The sequence below is a fragment of the Narcine bancroftii genome, chromosome 14, assembly GCF_036971445.1.
Source record: "Narcine bancroftii isolate sNarBan1 chromosome 14, sNarBan1.hap1, whole genome shotgun sequence".
Lineage (NCBI taxonomy): Eukaryota > Metazoa > Chordata > Chondrichthyes > Torpediniformes > Narcinidae > Narcine > Narcine bancroftii.
In genome coordinates, this window is record NC_091482.1 from 63,677,349 (window position 1) to 63,705,015 (window position 27,667).

At 44.1% G+C, this 27,667-nt stretch overlaps 1 long non-coding RNA gene across 1 annotated transcript in view; it reads right to left on the bottom strand.

The window, feature by feature from the left end:
* Window positions 1–16,331: 16,331 nt before the first annotated feature.
* Window positions 16,332–27,667, bottom strand: part of LOC138749386 (uncharacterized) — a 122,743-nt gene continuing 111,407 nt past the window's right edge. Inside the window, exon 5 of the long non-coding RNA XR_011348602.1 lies at window positions 16,332–16,402. This is a non-coding gene — a long non-coding RNA (uncharacterized lncRNA). The remainder of the gene's footprint in view (window positions 16,403–27,667) is intronic.

Consider the following 27,667-nt stretch of genomic DNA (forward strand, 5'->3'; position numbering starts at 1 on the left):
CTAACAAAACTGACAGCTCCCTCAGTCAAGTTGCTGTACATGCTCAGGCAGTTAGTCTCACCAGGACTACGACCCATAAAGGTCAGTCCAGCATAGTTGAGCATTATCCTGTCATCACCTTATAACTATAACTACCAGGCCCATGGAAAAACATTGAATGCACTGTGGCAAAACAGACCTTCAGGCCAACTGGTTTCTGCACCATACACGTCTCCCCCTTCTTCACCTCAGCTCTAGTAGCACATCTCTCCATTCCTTTCTCCTTCCTCTACTTATCCAGCTCCCCTTAAATAGATTAGCCTCAACTGTTCATAAAATGTGAAAGTCTGCAGACACTGTGGTTGAAGTAAAACAATGCTGGAGAAACTCAGCAGGTCACACAGTGACTATACATATAGCAAAGAAACCCTGTTCGGGTGCCTGCCTACATTCTGCTCATACCTTGATGAAGGGCTTAAGCCTGAAACATTGGTTATGTACATGTTACTGATGCCCTCCGTCCCTTATCCGCCTATTTCCTCCTGCCTGTGGGTCTGTGCTCCTCCCCCTAACCCACCCCCCATCCCACCATTTTGTTCAGGTGCCTGCCTTCATTTTGCTCATACCATGATGAAGGGCTCAAGGCCAAAACATTGGTTATGTATCTTTATCTTTTGCTATACAAAGTCTGCTGAGTGACCAGCTGAGTTTCTCCAGCACTGTGTAATTACCTCGAGCAGTCCATGTGATTATGCTTTCCCACTTCTCTCTAGGTACAGATGATTCTTCCACATTCCCCATTTGATTTGTTGGTGACTGCTCTTCTAGTGGTTGAAAGGCTGTCTTCTGTGTTGAAGGTGTCGATGATTCAATGCCTTGTATTTAAGGTCAGAAAACAGAGGCAAGAACTAAAGGAAATTTTCATGGCCTCTGTCAAAAGAAAATGGTGGCGATACCAGAGCTGCTGTAATGCCAGCGCTGCCGCTAGTGCAGACTTGAGAGAGCAGGGAGACTGCCTGGTCTTGATGTTGACGGCTCTGTAAGGACTTAAAATAGCTTGATAAAGGAGCGCGCGCGCGCGCACACACACACACACACACACACACACACACACACACACACACACACACACACACACACACACACACACACACACACACACACACACACACACACACACACACACACACACACACACAAGGCAGAGAGCAGTTGGCGTCCTGTCGGCAAGGACCCACATAGGCAGCAGGCTGCAGGCGACTTGGGGTCAAAGGATTCACACTTGGCTGCTGGAGACTAGCTCATGATAACTTGGTATCAGAGACAGGATTCAAGAGGGTGCGCAGGGCAAGAAGGCCTTCCAAAGGGCCCTGGGTGCAGAACACTTCCTCTTTGTGCCGGAGGTTTGGATCTGGGCTTGGGTAATCGATGGTTTGAAGAAGCTGTAGGAGCGCAGGAGGCTCGTCCCTCGACACTCAGGGGACAATGACTCTCTTCTGTTTCTCTTTCTCTGACCAGAAGAGGCACCTGACAATGCAAATGGTGAACCTTATGGCAGACTAAAGGCAAATATGTGTCATATTACATTTCTGTTTTATGACATGTCAATAAATAGTATTTGATATGATATTTAATCTGATCTGGTCTAATTATGATCCAGCAACAGCCCTGGGATTTTGCACTCATGTATGGGTTGGGCCTTCCCCACCAATCCTAAGAATTAACAAAAATCCGAGCTGCTCCTCCATGAGAAACAGGACTCACCCTGGACCCCTCCACTTGTAATGCCCCTCATTGCTCCTCATGTGTAATTCAGCAATATTCCAAAATCTGATGGCAGCGGGCCTGTGCCGCTGGGTGCTTATCTTTAGGCTCCTGTACCTCCTTTCCTATGGTAGCAGAGTGAAGAGGACATGGCCTGGGAGGCAGAGATCTTTAAGGATAGAGGCTCCTTTTTTAAGATGCCACCTCATGTTGATGTCCTCGATGGAGTGAAATCTGGTGCCTGTGATGTCGTAGGCTGGGTTAACAACTCTGGAGTTTTTTCTTGTCCTGAGATTTGACGTTTCCATACCAGGCAGTGATGTGACCAGCCAGAAAGCTCTCCACAGTAACCTGTAGAAGTTTTTGAGAGTCTTCAGTGGCATCCCAGATCTCCTCAAGCACCTCACTAAGTATAGCTGCTGGTGAACCTTTCTCATGATTGCATCGACGTGGAGGCTCCAGGACAGATCCTCAAAGATGTTGACATCCAGGAATTTGAAGTTCTTGACTCTCTCCACTCCTCTCCCCAAATCTTCCAGCTTCACTGCAAATTCTTGGGAGCTAACTGAGATTACATTCTGCTGGGTTCCTATTGTAGCAGCCTATCACCTCTTGGGGGCAGGCAGTGTTCTCTAGATTCACCCATGCCTAGTTATGTATCTGTCTCATGTGTCTGTTCCAATATGCCCTTTACAATTATGCACATGTTTTAAACAAAAGCTTAATCCAACAACATCACGATAAAACTACACAAAGTATACAGAGAACTACATCAGGCCCCTCAGCCCTCGATGTTGTGCAGACTTAAATTTTCCAACCAAAAAAAAAACCAATTAAACCCTTCCTACCCCAAAACCCTCTATTTTTCTTCCATCCATATCTCTAATGTTCCTAATGTTCCAACCTCCCCCACCAGCCCAAGCACCCACAACACCCTGCGTAAAAAACTTACCCGGAATGTCTTTAAACTTTCCTCCGTTCATGTTACACAGCTGTCCTCTAGTGCTTGCTACTCCTGCCCAGGGAAAAAAGCACTGGCTTGTATTGTTGGAAATTCACAATAAGTGGTATTCAATACCACCCCTTTGTACCATACAAAGTTATTACCCAGATGCAATAAACTATAATAAACTACTCACTATTTACATTTTCCATGTAAAATCCTGTTGGTATTATTGACCACCCACTTTAACCCCTGAGGGGTCCACTGTTCCCAATACTCGGTCACCAACCCCTCGGATACCATGATCTTCCACTCCAGCAATGCACGGGCCTCTACTTCTACATAACCCCAAAAAAGGGGCAGGCAGTCGGCTCATCCAAACTCTCAACTGCCTGCCACAAATACCCGTGATATGATTAGGCACATAAGCTCTCTCCAACTATGCTACAATTTGCAAAAGCTTCAGAATTATGCTCTATGCTACTGGCAAGCAAATATTTCCTGCAGTTTTAACATAAGCGACCACATTTTGAACAAAGGTCGGGCAGCTGAAATTGCTTATACATCATATACCTCTCAGTGGTAGTGGCCACAAGATTAGTTATGTGGCTAATGTTAGCCTACTTGGCACAGGCTCTTTTCATGTTTTGGCCGAGCCATGCTTTTTGTGGAGGAATAGTGTGAGTGTCATTTGAAATATTCCAGACTGTAGCACAACTAGTACAGCCACTAGTAGACCTGGATTCAATCCTGACCTCTGGCACTCTCTGTGTGGAGTTTGCACACTATCCCTGTAGGTTTTCTCTGGCTTCTCCAGTTTCACCCCCACCCCCTCTACCACATCCCAAAGACATGCAGATGGTAAGTTAAGTGCCACTGTAAACCGTTGCTGGTGTACAGGTGAGTGGTAGAAGCTGGGGGGAGTTGATGAGAATGTGGGGAGAGTAAGAAGAATGGGATGAATGTAGGATTAGAGTGTTGGTTGGCATGAATTTGGAGGGCTGAATGACCTGTTTCGAATGTTGTATCTCTCGATGACTATGATTCTATGTTGGTAACGAGAAGTAGATCTAATACGATTCGCAAAAGAACCAGAGGGGTCACGGAATGAAAAGAATTCATGCAGCAAGCTGTGGTGATATGGAATATGTCTGTGAAGTTGACTTGAAGGTCGTTTGCGAAAGGAAATAGTGTCAGGGATTGTAGAAAGAAAGAAAGTGAACCTGTGGAGTTCACCTCACCAAAGAACCAAATGGCCACCTTCACAAGACTCACAAGACAGCTGCCACGTGAAGCTGCTTGACCCCTATTGCCTGTTGTGAAGCATTAATATCTTCACCACAAAGCTTAGCAAACCAGAAGTTCAACCTAGCTCCAGCCACCTATCCCTGATGCCTTTACTTGCATAAAAAAAAGATGAATGGTTCTATCTGGATGGATCTGTTAAGTGATGACTGACTCCTGGATGAAGTACAGGGCTTCCTTTCCATTTGGAATTTCCAATCTGGCACTTGCACAGTAGCAAATGCCTTTGAGGCTGAGATCATCAGATTATTGTTCACATACCAGTTGTCTCACCCACTTTGGAATAAAAACATATTTAGACCATGTGTACATGTGCAAATGTACCCAGGTATTACATGCAGTTCTGCATGTCAGTACGCGATTGTCTGTGCTTGTGTTTTGCACAAGTTAGTGCATGTGTTTGTGTCTGGGTGTACATATGAATGTGAGAAAGTGGCTGTGATGTGTTTACTTAACCTTTCCACTATTCAATAAGATCATGGTTAATTAGTGACCTAATTCCCCATTCCCCTTAATCCCTTTAGTGAACAAAATTTGTCAATCTCAGATACGAAATCAAGTATTGGCTCAGCATTACCTGTCATTTGTGGAACTGAGTTCCAAATTCCACCACCCTCTGTGTGTGGAAATATTTCTCCAACTTCCCTCCTGCAAAGGCTGGCTCTAATCTTTGGACTCCTAGACAGTCCTTCCCCTTCTGTTCTCGACCAGTGGAAAAATAGTGTCCCTGCATTTATGGAGACTCAAAGTTCTCCAGAAAATGCCAAGGGCACAGCTATCGACTGAATCTCTGTGGCTGAAGGCAGCAACTTTGAACTAAATGATAATGTCTGGTCTGAGAGTGTATCAAGGTCATATCTCATACTACATTTAGTTCTTAAAGGTACCCTCACACATAAATGGTCCACTTTATCAGTTCTTCTCAATGGAGAAACACAATCTTGACCAAACAATGAGCTGCTGGAAGGACTCAATGGGCCAAAGTAGAAATGGTCAGTCAATGTTTTTGGTGAACACCCTTGATTAAGTCTTTATCAAGAATCCTGACCCGATACATTGATTAACCTCTTCTCTCCATGAATGCTGCCTTCTACGCTGAGTCCCTCCAACTTCTAATTGTTTGCTCAAATTCTGTGCTTCATTTTTCTTTCAGCCTTCTATTAGAAGTATTGCATTGCAATTGTTCCTCCCAGTATGAAGATGAATTTATGGGGAGCCAGAAAGAAAGGAATTGTCGGATATGTTGATGAGAGAAATGAAACAGGATCAGGAGGACCCTGTGGAGTTGAAGCAACACAGATGTCTGGTCAAATAGCTTGTTTCCGTGCTATAAACATTCGTAAATCTTTGCAATGTGGCAGATTCTCTGCTATTTGTGTTACGTGAATGTTCTCTCAGCTCTGGTGAGCCCTGGGGATGGTTCACCCTTAAGGCACTGACTAATTCACAGGAAACCGAACAGACAAGGCACTTTTGTGGTCTAGGAGCATCGAAGAGTTCGAGGACCTGCCTTTGGAACCTTTCATATTGTGTAACATGAAGAATTCTGCAGTGTCTATAGTTTTATAGGCAAGGAATCAGAGGGCGCAGACTCGGCCTCATCTCAAGGATGGCAAAGTGGCCTGTAAACGTTTCCTGAACTAAACAATCAGAGAAAGGAGTTTTGGATCTGAATCTATAATTCACTGGACACCTATTGAGGGTTATTGATAGATACAGAAAGGTAGATTATCAGGTGGAACATTTTAAATAGTACACCTGGAAATTTATTCTTGTTTGGTATTAATGTCAGAGTGTTGTGCTCTGGCATGGAAATTTAGTTTCACTGAAGTATGATTATATCATGTTGGGGCACACAATCTGTTACAGTCTGGTTTGGATTGCTCAGGGCTGCAGCCTGACTTTCTCCAGGACACGGACTGGCAGGGTTTGCGTTCTGCTAATAAACAACCGGAGTATGAGGGAGCTTGGAAACTCTGACCTTGCACAGTCCCTGTGCTGTCAATGGGAGAATGCTGACAACACCTTGCTGGCGGCTACTCAATCTCCACTGTCTGCTGAGCCAAAGAATGTGCTCGGCCTGTTTGTGGAGGTTCTGTCATCTCTCAAGGTTGAATCCAGTTGGAAGCAGAATCCAAAATGTCCTTGGCCTTTTATTTTTAACTGAAAACAAAAATGAACTGGCAAGACTGCACAGGTTGGGGCTTGTCTCCCCAGGGAAGGGAAAGCAAGCCTTTAAGGCACTGACCTAATCAGAACTCCTTGGATAAAACAGACCACGGGAAGCCGGTTTCACTTATGATGAGGAATACAAAAGAAACTTGAATGTGGAGAATGTGGGCTTCACTGCTCAGAAGCAATGGAAACGAAGAGCAGATTTCAGATTTAAGATCAGATTTCAGATTTATTGTCAGAGTACATACATGGCATCACATACAACCCTGAGATTCTTTTTCCTGCGGGCGTGGCAGAATTACCACTAATTGGTAGTGCAAAAAAAAACTGAACACAGCGAAAACATGTAAACAAAGAACTGTAAACTAATAATGAAAGTAAACAAACTGACTGCGCAATACAGAGAGAACAAAAAAGAAAATCAATAAAGTGCACAAGTGAGAGTCCTTAAATGAGTCTCTGATTGAGGAGTCTGATGGTGGAGGGGTAGCAGCTGTTCCTGAACCTGGTGGTGTGAATCTTGTGGCACCTATACCTTTTTTCTGATGGGCGCAGCAAGAACAGAGTGTGTGCCGGGTGGTGTGGATCCTTGATGATGGCTGCTGCTCTCCGATGGCAGTATTCCCTGTGGTGGCACTCAATAGTGGGGAGGGTTTTGCCTGTGATGTCCTGTGCGCTACCTTTTGGAGGGGTTTACGCTCAGGGGTTTGGTGTTCCTATAACAGACCATGATGCAGCCATTCACCACATCTCTGTAGAATTTTGCCTGGGTTTCTTCTTTGGCTTGGCTTCGCGGACGAAGATTTATGGAGGGGGTAAAAGTCCACGTCAGCTGCAGGCTCGTTTGTGGCTGACATGTCCGATGCGGGACAGGCAGACACGGTTGCAGCGGCTGCAGGGGAAAATTGGTGGGTTGGGGTTGGGTGTTGGGTTTTTCCTCCTTTGCCTTTTGTCAGTGAGGTGGGCTCTGCAGTCTTCTTCAAAGGAGGTTGCTGCCCGCCAAACTGTGAGGCGCCAAGATGCACGGTTTGAGGCGTTATCAGCCCACTGGCGGTGGTCAATGTGGCAGGCACCAAGAGATTTCTTTAGGCAGTCCTTGTACCTCTTCTTTGGTGCACCTCTGTCATGGTGGCCAGTGGAGAGCTCGCCATATAACACGATCTTGGGAAGGCGATGGTCCTCCACTCTGGAGACGTGACCCATCCAGCGCAGCTGGATCTTCAGCAGCGTGGACTCGATGCTGTCGACCTCTGCCATCTCGAGTACTTCGACGTTAGGGATGAAAGCGCTCCAATGGATGTTGAGGATGGAGCGGAGACAACGCTGGTGGAAGCGTTCTAGGAGCCGTAGGTGATGCCGGTAGAGGACCCATGATTCGGAGCCGAACAGGAGTGTGGGTATGACAACGGCTCTGTATACGCTTATCTTTGTGAGGTTTTTCAGTTGGTTGTTTTTCCAGACTCTTTTGTGTAGTCTTCCAAAGGCGCTATTTGCCTTGGCGAGTCTGTTGTCTATCTCGTTGTCGATCCTTGCATCTGATGAAATGGTGCAGCCGAGATAGGTAAACTGGTTGACCGTTTTGAGTTTTGTGTGCCCGATGGAGATGTGGGGGGGCTGGTAGTCATGGTGGGGAGCTGGCTGATGGAGGACCTCAGTTTTCTTCAGGCTGACTTCCAGGCCAAACATTTTGGCAGTTTCCGCAAAGCAGGACATCAAGCCTGGGTTTCTACTGTCATACAAAACCTCCACAAACTCCTGAGGAAGTAGAGGAAGCAGATGCGTCTTAAAAGGCAACTGGATAAAGGAGAGCATCAGACTCATGTTGAACAGAAACACCTGAATGGTAACATTGGACTGAATGGTTTGGTTCTATAGCTGAAAATTCCATTCAGCTATAGTCAAACCCCTGCAATTGGCAGCCTCAAGCACCTGGGATTGAGATTGAGATTTTTGAGGAGGTAACAAAATAAATTGATGAGGGTAGGGTGGTCTACATGGATTTTAGCAAGGCATTTGGCAAGGTCCCCCCACAACTCATCCAGAAAGTCATGAGTCACAGGATCAGTGGAAAATTGGCTGTGTGGATAAAAAATTGGCTTGTAGAAGAAAGTAAAAAGTAGTAGTGGAAGGAAAGTATCCTGCCTGGAGGTCGGTGACAAGTGCAGTGACACAGGGATCTGTTCTGGGACCCCTGCTCTTAGTGATTTTTATAAATGACCAGGATGAAGAGGTGGAAGGATGGCTCAGTAAGTTTGCAGATGACACAAAGTTTGGAGGGGGTTGTGGATGGAGTTGAAGCTTGTCCAAGATTACAAGAAGATATAGACAGGATGTAGAGTTGGGTAGAAAAGCGGCAGGTGGAATTCAATCTGGATAAGTGTGAGGTGATGCATTTTGGAAGGACAAACCAGAAGGCTGAGTACAGGGTTAATGGTGGGTTACTTCAGAATGTGGAATAACAGAGGGAAATCCCTCAAGGTCGCCGCACAGGTTGATAGGATAGTTAAGAAGGCCAATGGGATGCTGGTATTCATTAAGAGGGGGATTGAATTCAGGAGTAGAGCTGTCTTACAACTCTACAAATCTTCAGTTCTGGTCACCTCATTTGAGGAAGGATGTGGAAGCTATGGAGAGGGTACAGAGATTTACCATGCTGTTGCCTGGATTGGGAAACAGTCTTAAGAAGCAAGGTTAGCAGAGTTGGTACTTTCTATTTTGGAGCGTAGAAGGATGAGAGAAAACTTGATAGGGAGATACAGATAGGGAGACACAGCACCTGTTCCTAGGGCAGGATCAGCAAACACCAGAGGACATTTGTACAAAGTTAAGGGAGGGAGGTTTAGGGGTGATATCAGAGGTAAATATTTTACACAGAGAGTTGTGGGGACCTGGAATATCTTGCCAGGGATGGTGGTGGAAGCAGAAACATTAGGGGCATTGAATAGACTCTAAAACAGACACATGGATGAAAGAAAAATAGAGGGTTACGGGGTAGGGAGGGCTTAGCCCTTTGTTTTATGTAGGAATATATCCAGCACAATATCAAGGACCGAAGGGCCTGTACTGCACAGTGTTGTTCTATGTTTTTAATAGGTAAAAAATACATAAGTTTTAATTTTGTAAAAGTAAATGTTCTCTGAAGATGGTGAAGATGGGAGCAAATATTCAGCCAGCGGAGGGCCTTGGTCGGGCTTTGGGTCGGGCTTTGCTTGTAGCAGCAGTTTGAATAAAATTGAGTGAAACAGTAATGGTGTCGCCCAGGATGAAAAGCTGGTTGATGCCGCTCACCGTTGGGGCGAGTCTCCTAAAGTGTCTCCTTATCCCTGCTTAGTAAGAGTCACGCCCATCAGAGGCTTTATCTGTAAACTTGGGGAAGTGGGGGGTGGGGGGGTGTTAATTATCTATAATGTTATTGTTCATCTTTCGGGTGGCTCTGTGGAGGGGGAGGAACCTGCAGATGCAGCGACGGTTAAATGTTGTCTAAGAATGTGACTGAAAATAAAGTAAAATGTTTTAGGTTTATATATTCATGCAAGTGAAGTTTGTTCAGTGTAAGTACAGTCTAGTGTTTATGTCTTTTGTCTTTTAAACTATTTATTTTTAATGCAAGTGTATTAGTTAGGCCTTGTCTGAAGCAACTGGAAAATACACTTATCCGGCATCTACCAGGCCCCATATGTGCCAGATACCAGGACCTTTAATGTAATTATATTACATTTTTCAAGATGTGTCAAGGCAATTTTCGGTCGAAATTTAATGGAGGTGAGTAGTGAATATCTATAGCATGAGACTGGCAGTATGGAGGAGGAGATAAAAGGTGGTGCAGGATTTGATGGCTGGGTGATGCTGAATTGGTTTAAAGCCTATGGATGAGAAAAAGAGACAGACAGGTGAGCCATTTCAGAGTTTGCGAAATGAGAATTAGAGCTGTTCGGACACCTTAAGTCTAGAATCCTATTTAAGAGTTCAGGAAAGTTGGACTGGGGGGGTGGGGGGTTGGGGGCAGGGTTATTATGTGTGTGGATTTCTGATGCCATATTTCTTGTACGGAATGTCAATCACATAGACCCCACACACCAGAACTATTGCGTGGCACTGGATGAAAGAGGCACTAAGGTCTGAATTTCTTCTTGTTCTTGAAAGAACCTGGGGAGGCTATTGTGAGACCAGCAGATACCAGTTATAGCCCTGGTCCTGCTTCTCAAAACCAGCTGGAGAAAATGGAGCACCATCCAAAACAAACAGTGAATTTTAATCTCCAAGCATGCCTCCAGCTGCCTCTTCAAGTAACAGTGAAAATGATTAAAAGGGAAGTTTAAAAAGTGGATGTTTGATCACCTGGAAATCCTTTAATCTTTGCTTTACATTGCTTGTGGTTATACTCCTGTGAACATAAAACTTACATGGTCTGTGCCCAGCTCTGCCTGTTGAAACCTGTCCATTATACTTCTTAACCAAGGCTTGACAACTCAACCACATAGTGCTGGAGTTTGCAGGAATTAAAACAAGATCAGATTTCCACATGCGATCCTGGAGTAAAATTATCAAGGCATTAGAATCTTGTTGGATATGGGCAAAAATGTCAATAAGAAATGAGTCACAAAAACTGTATTCACTTTCAAATTAGCCAGGAGAAGGCAAAGAGCCAAGGGGATGGTTGTATCAATGATCAATCAGATTGGGCATCAATGGCTTTTGAAGGTTAAAGTTAGTTGAAATACAAACAAAAGGGAATTCTTTAAGGCCAAGCTTTGCACTCCACTGATAATTCCATTAAAGTGGGTACAGAAGCCTGAAGTTAGCATCTCCAGATTCGATAACAGTTTGTTTCGAACAGCTATCAGGCTCTTGAATCTCCCCATACTACCTTAACCATAAATGGGACCACCAAATAATCTGTCTACACTTTGGTAAACTCTCATTTTTCTTGCACTAACTGCAACTGTGAATATTTATTCATCTATCCGTTTAGATTTATTATCTCTGTTTTCTGTTTTGGCACATTGTGGTAACTTAATTTAACTGAGGATTGGAACACAAGGCTAACTCTTAGTTTCAAGATCATTCTGTGTTTAAAGATCTTTGAAGATCGAGGACATTTAAAAATGGTTCAATGGATTCAAATAATTTAATAGAAGGAAATAAAAATCAAGATACCTAAATGCAGTAAAATCCCTGTTATCCAGAATGCAAGCAACCAGCAGACTCAGGCTACAGCAAAAAATAATTGCCAAAAATAAATGGGTAAAAATACAGAAGTTTAAAATTGGTGAGCCTCGCCGCCATTAGTTCTCCATTCACACAACACGCAGCAGTCTCAAGCAACCAGGATATTCACTTATTCAGCAACCACCAATCACTGTAGGTGCTGGATACCAGGGATTTTACTATGTTGTTGCAAATAATATAAAAAAAACTTAAAGCAGAGAATCTACTTGCCCTAATTTACATTCATCCTGGTGCTAAGCTGAGGGTCCGGTTCAAGGTGCCCCTGTCTAGCAGATCAGGGCTCCACAACTATTTCCTGAACTCTAGCTGGTCTTGGACCAGGTCAGGGCACTCTTTCCCTCTTTCTCCACCTGCTGCTATCCAACCTGTTGAACATTTCCAATGTAACTTCAAGAAAACCCACTGGCAGTTGCATCACATCTGAGAAAGAGGATTCAAGGAACGATAGGGGAGACTTCAATTCCAGTATGAACTGGCTCCTGGGAATGTCAAGGATTATTTTTCAATGTTTTTCCAGCAAGTTCCCCTGTGAAAACTCATTTTACAATGATTCCTTCACAGGAGTAGGGCATTGGCAGTGTTTATTGTCCATTCCTAATTACCCATGAACTGAGCTTCCATTCTTCTTTACATGTGTAAATCATGTGGCATCTTAGCTTCCCTTCTCCCAAGGAGAACAGGGCCAACGCACCATGTGTTCATCTTCAATAAGCAGCAGTTTCGCGATGGTAGAGGTACAGGAAAATCTAACACCATGGAAAGATCTGGGCTAAACTGAACACTGTTTGATCTTGGTCCAATGAGAGACAACCCCAGGTCAAGTAGGCTCCAGAGACTGGGCGGAGAAGGGAAGAAAGGCAGGAATCAGTGCCATGCCTAAATGTGAATCAGAGCACTATAAAGACAGGCAATGAAGACCACCTACATTAAAATCTAAACATGCCTGTTGAATATATTAAACTCTTTATGAATCACGACTGAACTTAGGATGCAGAGGATAAGACTGAGGAGTTCAAACCTTAAGGGTCCTCACTTTGCCAAACCACAGAGGGCTTGTGTACCTTCGGATTTTTTTTCTGTTCTGCTGTGGCCTAGACTCTGCTACCTGGTCTTTATTAATATTAATGAACAGTTGGAAACCATTTCCTCAACTGAATATTATGCTTATTAATTAATGACTGATGTTAATTCCTGTCAGAATGAAACACACAATGCAAATGTCAAACCTTCTGGGTGGGCAAAGGACAGGGGTTAAACCACAGTAGAAATCTAGTCTGCTAAGCACTGTCAGGCCCACTTAAGTAACTCTGTACGGAGAGCAAGGGCATGTCATCACCTGGATTGAATTGCAATAAACCCTTTCATTTGTACTTTCTGCAGCCGATTGCTTAAATGAAACCTCTTTATAAAAACAAACATTAGTCAACAACATTTGTTGTTTATAACGAACAAGGCCTGGAACTTGGTCGTTGAGAAAAATGGATCAGTGCAGCTGGATTTAATAGAACTAGGCTGTTTTTTTACGTCACTGATCATTAAGGGTTTAAGAAATAGGAACAGAAATATGCTATCTGGCCTGTTGAGACTGCTCCACCATTCAACAAGATCACGGCTGATCTGGCCGTGAACTCAACTCCACTTACTTGCTTTTCCTCCATAACCCTTAATTCTCTGAGAATACAAAAATCTGCCTCTTTCGTACATTTAATGAGGCAACCTCTACTGCTTCCTTGGATAGAGAGTTCCAAAGATTGACTACTTGCTGGGAGAAGCTGATCCTCCTTGTCTACAAGTAGAATTTTGGTCTTGCAAAGTGACTTAAAGTTGGTGTTGCAGTGAGTTCAGATGTTTCATTTAACCATGTTTTTATTGTCTAATTAAGGCCTTCACATTTGGAAGTGGACCATGGAATCTCCTGCTGCCCACTACTCTCCCTGAGCCAGCACCACTACAAAACAGATTAGTTATCTACCCAAGTGCTGTTGTGGAATATCTGACAGTATTGATTTGCTCTTGCAAATTCCAACAGAACTAAGTGCAGTTAATAGTGTTGAACTGTCTGACTTTTCACTCTAAATATGGAGTAACTGTCGGTTCCCTGGTCTCTATGTTGTACCAGGGTGGGAAAATTCACAAGCTCTAATAAATTCTGGGGTTTGTGCTCATTTGAGCCTTTCAGGGCAGATTGGTTCTGAGGAGGTCCAGATGAACGGTCTGGTGCTTCTGATTAGGGATGGAAGATTAGAATGGGGGTGGGTGGGGGGGGGGGGGGGGGGGATGGGACTAGACCAGTGGTTCTCAACCTTTTTTTTAACCACTCACATACCACTTTAAATAATCCGTTACTAACCACAGGGAACTTATGGCATCCTACGACATAGGCGTTCTGTGGTTAGTAAGGGATTACTTAAGGTGGTATGTGAGCGGAAAAACAAAGGTTGAGAACTACTGGTCTAGTCACAGGGCTAACAACACCTGCGTTATTAACAACTACATGTGGGACCGCAGCTGAGCAGTGGCCATCCTTGGTTTGTAACTGTCTATGGGGTATCATAGCTCATAGTGAAAGTTGGAAGGAAGCTATTGGCTCCAAGACTGAAGTGCTCAACAACAACACCAGGCTTTGGAAGGCGCAGTCTGAGCAGTTGCTCTCTTTGGTCATGGTAGAGAACTCTGCCTTACCACTCTTGCAATCATGGTTCGCTGCTGACCTCCAGTGCTCACCAGTGTGCAGTTTCCACATTCTCCCTCCAGTCCCTTCACTCCCAAGATTCCACCACCAATCTAAATACCAGAGGCAATTAACAGGAGCCCACACAACCTCCCAACTGCAGGCCTTGGAGACTTGGGAGGAAAGAAGAGCACTTGAAAACTCCACACAGGCAGCATGGTTGACAGCAGCTCTACTAGTGGCACTGCTTTATTTGATACTTCGATAAGCAGACAAATTTCCTTTCTGAATACTTTAAGCAATTTTGCACTCATGAGAAATACCTACTGCCTATTTCAGAGACTGATGAATTTTTCTCCAGAGAACTCTCGAGCATTTAGTTGGTTCTAATGTAGTAATTTATGACCTCACATTCTCCCTGACTTCTCTTACTTACATCGCCCTTCATCTTGGACTGGGTTCAATCCTTTCATTATTTAAAAAATTTCAATCATATCTCCTGTGAGTTTTGCAAACCTTCTTGAACGATTTTTGGAACCATAATTCTTAAAATTTATGATTCAACTTTCGACCATTCCAACACATTCATGCCTGGAAAGATGATTTCATGCTAATTTGGTTGCAAAACAGATTTGCCTTTAGCACTTGTATCAAATAAGAGCCCACCCAAATAAACGAGGAAAGTTTACCTGTTACGTCCCCCTCCCTCCCCCACAATACTGCAGTAAAATGCAGCCTGCAATGCTCTCAACAGCAGAGGTCGCATCTGCCGTATCTTTGCCATTAGGAATCATGAAGTAGTTTGCAGCCATAAGGTGCTCCCTGCATGCAGCCGCAGCATGCCAAAGGAAGCTGGTGGGGGTAAGGGAAAGCGGGAAGGAGGTGGAATATGTGTCTTCAGCAGACACAAACCTTTCTAAATGAATGAATAAAGCTTTTGCTTCTCTTTCTCTCATTGACAGGGGGGCCGGGCACTGATCATGGTAACTCTTTGTTTGCTTTACACCAAGCAAATGTTGAAGTATATCATGTATGATACGTTTCTATGTATTATTACATGACAATAAAAGGAACCTTGAAAGTTTGAATGATTATTATATTGTTATATGCAAAAGTACAATGTACAGATGCAATGAAAATCTTACTTGCCACAGTTTCTCAGTTTCATGAAACACTCTGACACAAAACAAGTTTTATTAAGATGCTATAAAGAGACTACTCTTTGTAGACGATGCCACTTTAGTTGCCCATTCAGAGCCAGCTCTCCAGCGCACGACGTCCTGTTTTGCGGAAACTGCCAAAATGTTTGGCCTGGAAGTCAGCCTGAAGAAAACTGAGGTCCTCCATCAGTCAGCTCCCCACCTTGACTACCAGCCCCCCCACATCTCCATCGGGCACACAAAACTCAAAACGGTCAACCAGTTTACCTATCTCGGCTGCACCATTTAATCAGATGCAAGGATCGACAACGAGATGGGCAACAGGCTCGCCAAGGCAAATAGCGCCTTTGGAAGGCTACACAAAAGAGTCTGGAAAAACAACCACCTGAAGAAACACACAAAGATCAGTGTGTACAGAGCCGTTGTCATACCCACGCTCCTGTTCGGCTCCGAATCATGGGTCCTCTACCAGCATCACCTACGGCTCCTAGAATGCTTCCATCAGCGCTGTCTCCGCTCCATCCTCAACATTCATTGGAATGACTTCTTCACCAACATCGAAGTACTCGAGCTGGCAGAGTCCGCAAGCATCGAATCCATGCTGCTGAAGACCCAACTGTGCTGGGTGGGTCACATCTCCAGAATGGAGGACCATTGCCTTCCCAAGATCGTGTTCTATGGTGGGCTCTCCACTGGCCACCGTGACAGAGGTGCACCAAAGAAGAGGTACAAGGACTGCCTAAAGAAATCTCTTGGTGCCTGCCACATTAACCACCGCCAGTGGGCTGATATCGCCTCAAACCGTGCATCTTGGCGCCTCACAGTTCGGCGGGCAGCAACCTCCTTTGAAGAAGACCGCAGAGCCCACCTCACTGACAAAAGACAAAGGAGGAAAAACCCAACACCCAACCCCAACCCACCAATTTTCCCCTGCAACCGCTGCAACCGTATCTGCCTGTCCCGCATCGGACTTGTCAGTCACCAACGAGCCTGCAGCTGACGTGGACATTTACCCCCTCCATAAATCTTCGTCAGTGAAGCCAAGCCAAAGAAAAGAAAGATAAAGAGACTAAACATTAAAAGAAAAAAGATCATAAACACTTACAAGAGAGAAACTGCTGATGGTGGAATTTTGAGCAATCAGATGTTGGAGGAATTCAGCAGGTCAGGCAGCTTCTGAAGGGAGAAATGGCCAGTTAATATTTTGGGTCAGAACCCTTTATTGAGATTAAACTTTAAATTTAGACAAACAGCACACGAACAGGCCCTTTTGGCCCATGAGCCTGTGCCGGCCAATTACACTCAATTAACCTACAGCCCCGGTACGTTTCGAACGGTGGGAGGAAACTGGAGCCCCTGGGGAAACCCACGCAGACACGGAGAGAACATACAAACTCCTTACAGAGAGTGCGGGATTCATACCCCAGTCCCGGTTACTGGCACTGTAACAGCGTTGTGCTAACCGGTGTGCTGCTATCCGTGCTGCCTTTAAAGTAGGATAGAGTGAAAGAAGCTGGGGAGAGGCTGAGGTGATAGGATATTGGGCAAAAAGGTCAGAGAGGTGGAGATATGGGCTGAGGGAGGGGCTTCTGGGGCGCACTACATGAGAGAGAAAAGAAAGATCTGAAGTAGATAAAGAAGAGATGAAAACAGTGGAACCAGATGGAGATGGGGTGACCAAAAATTAGAAAAATCCATATTTACACCATTGTTTTTAAGACTGTTCAAGAAAAATATTATGTATTGCTCCTCAAACTTACATCTGGCCTCATCCTGGCAGTGAATGAGGCTGAGGACAGACATGTCTGTGTGGGAATGGTGAGGGGTGTGGAAATGGTTGGCTACTAGAAGTTCAAGCTTTGATCCACAGACAGAACAAATGTGTTTGGCAAAATGGCATCCAATCAAAATAAATATTCACATTTGGCCAGTAGGGGAAAAAATATGTTGTGTCAGTAGTACAGACAGATCTTTGGTGATTGCAGCAATGCCAAGGAGTGCAACATGAAAGTCTGCAGACACTGTGATTGCAGTAAAAACATACGGAAAGTCTGCAGGAACTCAGCAGGCTACACAGCGTCCGGATGAGGTATAGATATATTACCAACGTTTCAAGCCTGAGCCCTTCCACAAAGTACAAGCAAAAAGCAGGCAGGCATCCAAATAAAGACTGAGAAAAATGCAAGAAAGCTAGGGGAAGGAGTCCAGTCCAACAAACAAAAGGCCTTAATTGGATATGATAAAAGGAGAGGAGAGCATTGATTTTGTCTCTGTGAAAATAGAAGAGGGAAAAGAATGAGGGGGGATAATGGAGTTGATGTTAATGCCATACGGTTGGAGGAAGCCCAGATGGAAGATGAGGTGTTGTTCCTCCAATTTGCAGGTGGTCTCAGTCTGGCAGTGCAGCACGAGACCATGGACAGGGATGTTATAGAGGAATGGAACGGATAATTGAATGGATGGCCACAGTAGTGTCAAGATTTGGGTGTTGCAGGGAGATTTATGAGCCTAATAGATGTTGGAAAAAAACTTCTCTTGAAACTAGAGATGCTGGGTTCCAGGCTTGTGCATCTACTACCTGGAGGTAACAGTGAGAAGAATACATACCCAGGGTGATGGAGGACTTTATCATGTTGCCTTGACCACTCGCCCATGACAATCTCATAAATTGAATCCTGTGTTGTGAGGAACTGCACACCACTATGCGGAAAGGCTCCCTGTTCAAGTTCAAGTTTATTGTCATCCATTCTACAACTCGAAGAAACAGTGTCTTCCAGTCCTCAGTGCAAAAGCATGCAAACGCGCATCAAGACATAACACACATATACAAACAAACGATACAGGTTATGTAGTGCTGGCTCTCCATCCCGTGGGATGATGATGGTTCCTTTCAGTCAGTTTGTGGACTTTGATATGCTCCTTAGGTGAGTAGGGGTTGCACAGGTCCAGACCCACCCTCTTGACATCTCTCCCGGATTTAGTGGCTTGGTGAGCTCCAAGATGGCTGGGTATGTAGTACATACAGTGTATATGTATATATATGTGTGTGTGTGAGTGTGTGTGTGTGTGAGTGAGTGTGTGTGTGAGTGTGTGTGTGTGTGTGTGTGTGAGTGTGTGTGTGTGAGTGAGTGTGTGTGTGAGTGTGTGAGTGTGTGTGAGTGTGTGTGAGTGTGTGAGTGTGTGTGAGTGTGTGTGTGTGTGTGAGAGTGTGTGTGTGTGAGAGTGTGTGTGTGTGAGTGTGTGTGTGAGTGTGTGTGTGAGTGTGTGTGTGTGAGTGTGTGAGTGTGTGTGTGAGTGTGTGTGTGTGTGTGAGTGTGTGTGAGTGTGTGTGTGTGTGTGTGAGTGTGTGTGTGTGTGTGTGTGTGTGTGTGTGTGTGTGTATATAAATATGGTTTAATAATTATAGACTTGCATATGAAAGTCTGCAAATTCTGTGATTGTAGTAAAAATATATAAATGCTGGAGGAACTCAGCAGATCTTGCAGTGTCCATGGGAGGTAAAGAGGTAAAGGTATATTACTGATACTTTGGGCCTGAGCCTTTCTCAAGAAATGAGTAAAAAACACAGGCACCTGTATTAAAACGGGCAGGTAAAAGGGAAGAATGGGAGGGGGAGAAGTACAGATCAACAGACAAAAGGTGTCAATTAAATATGATAAGAGGACAGGAGAGAGAATTGATTTAGAGAGGGCGAGTTTGTTTCTGACTCTGAGAAATGAGACAGCGAAAAAAGGGAAGAGAGAGAAAGTGAGAGAGAGAACTGAGGAAAAGAGCTATAGGGAAAGATGGCCCATGGGATGCTAATGGAAGCAAAAAAGGCGATGTTGATGCCATCCAGTTGGAGGGTGCCTCCATTGAATAGTAGGTTCAGTCACAGGCTGTAGTGTGTCACCCAGTATGCACAGCATTAAAGATGCAGCATGGCAGATGCAGACAACAGAGATCGAAGTCTCAGTCAGGGGCTTTTAGTTTATATGTTCTCGTTAACTTGATGTGGGTTTTGCTCCAGATTACAAATGAAGATTATCAGTTGCACCTGACTACTCCACATCTCATTGGTAAGGCGCAGGTGAGCGTCGCAAACCTTGAGGAGGTCGATCCCTTTAACGTGAACGGTGGAAAGCTGGCCCAATCTCCCAACAGGGAGTTTGCCACTTGAAACATACCCCATCACGTTATGTTGATGAGTCCAATTCTGAAGCAGCCAAAATTGGATTTGCATTTGTAGATCTTTTCTGACAAGACCTCAGTGCTGTTAATGTTAAAAGAAATTGATTTTAATTACTTACTATTTATAAGTTATGAGTGTGGAAGACTGGTTCCAGAGATGAGGCAATATAGGAACAAAAAATCAAAAAGTTGCAAGCCCATGAGTTTGTTCCACCAAAATACTTCAATTAACTTACAACTCCCAGTACATTTTGAAAGGTGGGAGGAAACAGGAGCACCCAGAAGAAACCCACACAGTCACGGGGAGAATGTACAAACTCCTTACAGACGGCGCCGTAATTGAATCAGATTCAAAATTCTTGAAATACTCAGCAGGAAGAGCTATGTAATAATGGCCAATAATCCTCTTCTATAAATATGGATCTAGAACACTGGGGAGAATTCTTCCTACTCTTTAAAATTAAAAGCTTAATATAGATGTCATGATAACAATTGTCTGTCTATCTTCACAGTGTGACCACAAGTTACAAATGTAGAATCTCTTTATCAACTACAACCCATCCTTTGCCACACCAAAGAACATCAAACAATTCTAGGAAGTGGGAACAAAGACAAAACAATTCTAACCACCTCAGAATGCTGAACAGTAAAACTTCAACAATCTGCTGGCCAAGTTTTCAGATATCGCAAGGTTCTGTTTCTTGTGTTCCCTTAAATTCATCAGATTCAAAGGCATATTATTTATATCACAGTATAACCGCTACAGAAAGTGAATTAAAAGTGTGTTGATTAAGAAAAGGAGCAATGTCCAATTTTCTGAAAAGTCTGTCAGCACGGCATCTCCAAAGTTCTAAGGTTGCCTGATTATTGACTGAGGAGTGCAGTAGATCACTGCGATCTGGGAATACAGGTACATAATTCTCTGAAAGTAGTTTCACAGGTAGACAGGGTTGTAAAGAAAGCTTTTTGGCATATTGGCCTTCATAAATCAAAGTATTGAATATAGGATTTGGGATGGTATGGTAAAGTTGTGTAAGACATCAGCGAAGTGAAGAGAATTGTGTGCAGTTTTGCTTATCTTGCCACAGGCAAGATATCAATAAGATAGAAAGAATGCAGAGAAGATTTATGAGGATATTGCTGGGACTTCATGAACTGAGTTACAGGGAAAATGTAAACAAGTTAGGACTTTATTCCCTGGAGTGTAAAAGAATGAGGGGAGATTTGATAGAGGTATAGGGATGAGGGATGTAGAGAGAATACATGCAAGTAGGCTTTTTCCACTGAGGTTAGGTGAGATACATGGGTTAAGGGTGAAAGGGGAAAAGTTTAGGGGAAACATGAGGGAGAACATCTTCACACAGAGAGTGGTGGGAGGGTGGAAGGCGCTGCCAGCTGAAGTATGAACGCAAGCTCAATTTTCACATTTAAGGAAAATTTGGTCAAGTATTTGGATTGGAGGGGTATGGAGGGCTATGGACTGGGTGCAGGTCAGTGGAACTTGGCAGTTCAGCACAGACTGGAAGGGCCAAAGTGCCTGTTTCTGTGCTGTAATATTCTATATTGCTATGATTCCACTGCACTGGTTCTGAGGGCTGAAAGACTACAGCATGGACAGCTCATGAGCTAAAGCTCTAGTAAGCTCCTGTTGCCTGGTGATGATCTTCAGAATTCTCTGATTGAGAAGAAACTCATGCAAACATGCAGATTAGGAATAGTGGCTGGGCACTAAGTCCTTCACTTTATTCCAACCCTGAATAAAATCATGGCTAATCTAATTATAACCTTGATTCAGATTCCTGTATTTTGAGGTATCCTTTCATCCCCTGCCTCACCTACAATCTTTTCACATCTGCCTTAAAAGTATTTAATAAATGTCTTTGAGGAAGAGAGTTCCAAACATGTGCAACCCTCTGAGAGAAAATAAATCACTTGATCTCTGTCTAAAGAGGGCAAACTATTGCTGAAGAATTATCCCAAGTTCGAGATTCTCCCAAAAGAAGAAACATCCTTTTCGCATCCACCTTTCAAGACCTCTCAAGATCTTAGGGTGTTTCAATCAATTTCCCTCTCACACACCAAATTCCACCCAAAACAAGAATGGCTTGGAGAACTAAGGAGAAGTTTATGGTCCAAACACTGAAGTGGAGAGACATGCCCGAGTAAGTGTGTGGGATGCCAACATACTCGCAACACAAACAACTGTGTGCTAGATGGCAGCCAGAAAATGTTCACAGGGTCAGCACAGAGGGAGATGTGGATGGGAAATGTAGGGAAGGAGAAAGGAGTGCAGTCAGACACAGAAAGGCAGACGGCAGTGGGTTCCTCGCTCTCTCTCATTCTATCTCCATTCTCCACCTCGCTGTCCATCTACTCTTGTTCCTTCTTTAACCCTTCATGGAACTCTCTCTGCCACCATGCTCCTTACTTACCCACCCCTCACATTCATTACGCCTGTCTTCCTTTCTCTGTGCCCTCGCCCATCCTCTCTCTCTCTCTTCCCCCCCCCCCCCCCCCCCACCACTACCCCTCTCTCAGACACATCCACAGGAAGCTCAGAAGCGCCAGGGTTAAATGTGATGTTGAATTTTCCTAGGATGTGGATTACGGAGTAAATCTGTAATGGAAAATGTCTTCATATCATATAAGCGATAAAAGTGCAGCACACTAAGGATTTAGAAGGGGTTCTGTCACCAATAAATAAGCTGGAACACAATGTTTTGCATACATTTGATTCCCAGCAACAGATTGGGAAAATAGAAAACAGCTGTGATTTCTCCAAGTCAATGTCAAAAAATTTTTGGCGTTGGTGAATGGTGAAATGGCTTGGCGCGGTAATGGTTGTACTTCACTGTTTTAATTCACAAAATCGATGCTAAATATACCTGGTCAACACTGAGGTCATGTCCTGTTTGGGGGTAGCAGGGAAGAACGGAAGACCTGACCTGCTCTGCTGTCAGGGCACATTCTTCCTGTCACCCTGCAGGACTCCCTGGGCTGTTCCTCCCACATCCTCAAAATGAGCGGACTGGCAAACTAATTGCCATTGCAAATTGCCCCAAGTGGAGGGTGGGTAGCAGGATCTGGTGACTGGAGGGGGCGAGGTGGTGATAATGTTGGGGGAATTAAAATGGGTTAATATTGAAATAAGGCAAAAGAAGGTGCTTGATCATTGACAATGGGCCGAGTGGCCTGCATCCATGCTGAATCCCTCCCTGATTCTAGAAGAATGCAGATTCATGCCTATTTTCAAAGACTCCCAACTCAGGATGCAAGTAAATGACATTTATTATTGTGCAACCTCAATGAGGCAGATCTACTGAGTTGACAAATAAGTTTTAATGGTTGGCCACTTTGAGGGGTTGTGAAGAGTTAACCAGAGAGTGAGACTGGAGTCATGTGCGAGCCACACCAAGAGGAGGATGAGGAAATCGGCTGGATTCTTACAAGAACCTGGCAACTTTGGGGATTGTTTTTTAAACTGATGCCAACCCACAAATGACCAGATGTGCTGAATTCAACAGCTTGATGGGATTGGGATTCAAACACATATCCCAGCCCAGCTCCACAACGTTTTGCTCCACATTGCTTGGTTTTATCTTCCCGTGTCTCACAGACTAACACTGGCAAACATGAGGCGGCCCACCCAAGTGCTGATGGACCCGCCAGCCTTGATTCTCAAATAATATGAGCATATTTTCCAATAGGGATCATTGGAGAATGATAAGCAAGTGGGAACAGAATCTGAGAATTGTCATGTTAAGTTACCAGCTCCTGGCAGAATGACCCCATCAGTGCCGCTCCCCTTCTCCTCTCTCCACCTGAAGATTACCTTCCCCTCAAGTGCCTATCCAACTTCCTCTTTGTAAGTCCTGATTGACTCGTTTCCAGCTCATCTCCTGTCTCCAACTGGAGGGCATTAACATCAACTTTTCCATTTTCCATAAAATTCCCCCCCCCTTTTTTCTTCCCCCGTTGCCTTTCCCCAATTCTCTCTCTCTCTCTCTCTCTCTTCCCTTTTCCCTCTGTCTCCTTTCACAGAGCCAAAATCAATTCTCACCTCTCCTCTTATCATATCCAATTAAACACCTTTTGTGTTGGTCTGGACTCCTCCCCGTGCCAGTCTTCAGTTCTTATTTTGCCACCTTCCTATTCTTTGGTTATGCCTTGAAGGAAAGCTCAAGCGTGAAATGTCGGTAAAATATCTTTACCCCCTAAGAATGCTACGAGACCGGCTGAGTTCCTCTAGCATTTCTCCATGTTCTCACTAGAATCACAGTGTCTGCACACTTTCGTGTTTCACTCTCTTTGAATATGGGCCCTGAACATTGAACTGGTGTGAACACGTTTCCTCTTTTTCACCTTCCCCAGACCAGTTATGAGCTTGACATCACACTGAGCTCGGCAGCGTTAGCTCAGGGGGTTGGGTTTTATCCTGACCCCAAGTCAGGTGGGCAGCCTTCTTGGCAACTACCCTGTAAAATGTACCTCTCAAAGGTGAGGATGTTCTGAAAGTTTTATTGTATGTAGAGCTGCCAGGATAACTGTGGATCGTACATCAATCTCCCACGATAGAATAGCTGTCCATGGAGTGAACTGTGGACTCCTTATTGAAGAACCACACTTTCTTGGTTTATTTGTATCAACTCACATCTAACATGTGACCATAGTGGAAGCATCTTTGGCCATCAGAGCTTGCAACGTGACAATAATCAACATCTAGACCTTATCAAAATCACTGTTGAGTCTCCAACCGAGAACTGCTTACAGTAGATAACTTGTTAATTTAGAATGACTCGCTTCTACCTCTTTCTTTGCCAGTTATGTCAGAATACAGAGACATATCTTGTTAGCCTCTTAAAAAGGTCAAACTGATAAGATATGTTGACATATTTGTGCTCAAGTATTCTGGGTTTCAGAACACTGATTAATTGAAATACCACTGCGTAGAACCTGAGGCAATATTTCTATGTCTGAGTTTCCTATCATGTCAGAAGAGTGATCATGTGTAACAGATACATGTAAATGCATTTTCTTGTGGTAAAGAATTAACTGGTATTTATATAGCTCTTTCGTAACTCCTTGTTGAATGCATTCAGCATAATGAAGATCATGGGGGTATGTCCTTACTGTGTATCATTCTGTCCTCTCTGACCCAAGCAGAAAAACCCACAGATTTGATACAAAAAGAGGAGAAAGTGCTGTAAATTATATAGCACCCACAATACAGTGGCTTAGCAGTTAATGCTGTTGCCTCACACCTTCAGGTTCTGGGGTTTGATCCGAACCTTAGATGCTGTCTGTGTGGAGTTTGCATGTTCTCCTTGCCACTGGATTTTCTCTGGCTGCTCCAGTTTCTTCCCACATCCCAAAGGTGAGTGGGTTGATCGGTTAATTGGCCACTGTAAATTGTCCCTAGTCCAGATGGGTGGCAGGAGAATGGGGAGGGAGGAGGGTTGGGGAAATTGAAAATAACGCGGGAAGAATTCTCCTTCTCCACTTCAGGTGTTCAGGCGTCAAGGACTACCAGATGTTTGTAAGGATGTTACGCATCTTTAAGGCAATCCTGATGGTATTTTTCAATCTTTTTTTCTGAGCCATCTGGCTATCTTTCACATAATAGAGACCAGAATAGACTAGTTGTTCCAGGAAACTGGGGTCAAGGAAACAAATGGAGTGCCAAGGAAAGGCTGATGGTATATGGAATGAGGGGGCCAGAGAAAGTGGTCATAGCAGAAACAATTCCAACATTTATAAGATATTTGGACAGGTACATGGATGAGAAAAGTTTAGGCTTAGGGTTAGGGTTATGGGTGAAAAGCATATAAATGGGACTTGCTCGGTAAGCACCTTGGCGGGATGTATGAGTTGAGCTGAAGGGCCTATTTCTAAGCCATTTAACTATGACTCGATGAGTGACTAGGATCCCTTTGCCAGGGATGTTGGTCTGGAAAACATCACACTTACCTTTTCAATCAATTTGGAGAATTTTGCAGTATTGGTGATATATTCTCTGTACCTTGAGATAGCTACTACGGGGAATCTAGGTCACGGAAGTCTACAAGAAGGCAGGTAGACCATGAGCTTTCTGCTAAGTCTGAGGTCTGGATATTCAAATATCCTTTTCCCCAATCAACCAAAAGCAGTGCCGGTGCATTGAAGATAGTGGTGAATTTCACTCTCAGTATCTGCCTTCTTTGGCAGGTGACCTCAGAGACATGGGAACCCATCCATGCTCACCACAATGCCACTGTATTCTTCATGGATTACAACAGGAAAAGGAAAACTTTTGTTTCCTGAATTGAGAGTGTCCTAAAGTAAGGGCCTTTCTGAAGTATAATTAGCATTGGGAACCATGGAACCTATCTTGTAGACAGAAAGCTCCGACAACAGCAGTATGATAATAATAACCAAATACAGTAAAACGCCTGGTAGCCAGTACCTACGGGGATTGGTCGATGCCAGATAAGCAAGTTTTCCGGTTACTTGAGACTGCATGTTGCACGAATGGAGAACTAACGGTGAGGTGCGCTAATTTTAAACTTCAATATTTATGTTCCGCAATTTCTTTTGCCGGTTGCTTGAGGTTGCTGGATGCTTAAATTCCAGGATAACAGGGATTTTACTATAATCCGATTTCAGTGACGTTGCCTGAGGAAACCTACAGGTCCAAGATTCCATTGGAATTCCTCTGCACATCTTCCAGACATTGTCTGGAGATTTCAGGCTGGTGATAATATAGTTGAGGTGAACATATTATCCCTTCACTGATTAGAAACAACATTTAGCTGATTGGCACCTTTGCCTTGATTTCTATCTCAATGGGCTACATAGTTCAGGCTTTGCCTTCAAAAGAGACAGCCTGTGCTTTGTTTTGCCAATCGACCGATAACATGATTTCAGTTTGAAACCACTTTAGGGAGTTTAGTCAAGCCACTTTACGTGCTCCTTTGGTCTGAGTTATGATTTTAGGTTTGTTTGTCTTGGTGTGCATCTGTCAGTGAGTTCTTTCCTAACACAGCAAAGACTGGGCCCAAAGATAAATACGGCCCAGGGCCAAAACAGTGAACAAGGTGAGGCCAAAGAAATCCAAACTGCTGACCCACTCAACATCGGTTGAGTTGAGTCTTGAGCCTGGGCCAAATTTAGAGACTGATCCTGTTAAATGCCCGATGGAACTAGGAAGAGAGAGGGATTTTCTCTCTTTGCTTCCAAGATCTGGATTCCCAGCAAGGCCAACATTTATTGGCAACCTCTAATAGAGTCATGTAGTCAGACAACACAGAGCAAGCTTTTCATCCCAACTCATCTCTGCTGCCTACTAGTCACTGTCCACCACACCACCAATTTTGGTGTTGTCAGCAAATTTATGATCATGTTAATTACATTGTCATCCAAATCATTAATATAGATGACAAACAACAGTGGACCCAGCATGGTGGCCTGCAGCATCACTGGTCACAGGCCTCCAATCAGAAAAGCAATCCTCCCCTCTGTCTTCTTCCACTAAGCCAGTTTTGAATCAAGTTGGCCAGCTCACCTGTGAACTAACCTTCTGGACTATCCTGCCATGCGAATCTTTTCCTTACTAAAGTCCACATATAAAATGCCAACCATCCTGCCCTCTTCAATCCTCTTGGTCACCTCCAAGAAACTCTATCAGATTTGTATGGCATGTTCTCCCACACAGAAAGCACAGGGCGGCACACAGGGCGACACAGCGCAAAGCTGTTACAGTGCCAGCGATCGGGACCGGGATTTGAATCCCACGCTCTGTCTGTAAGGGGTTGTACATTCTCCCCGTGTCTGCATGAGTTTTCCCCAGGGTCTCCAGTTTCCTACCACCCTTCAAAAATGTACTGGGGTGTAGGTTAATTGGGTGCAATTGGATGGCATGTGTTCCAGGGCCAAAATGGTCTGTTACTGTGCTGTATGTTTAAATTTAAAATAAACAAATAACTGTAAATTTAAATTTAGAAAGCCATGCTGACTACTTCTAATCAGTCCTTACCTACTCAAATAGAGGTAGATCCTTTCCCTCAGAATCCCTGCCAGCAACCATCCTACAACTGACATCTGGTTCCTTGGCCTGTGATTCCCTGTCTTGTACTTGCTGCCCTTTTTAAATAATCGTGGAAACACTTTCACCAGCCAGACTGCAGCTGATCAAGGAGGCGGCTCAACCCAGCATGGGAATCCTATCAAGTGAGAATAATATCTTCAGAGTTTTATGGAACTGAACAGTAAAGGGCAGAAAGAGGCAGTTCAGCC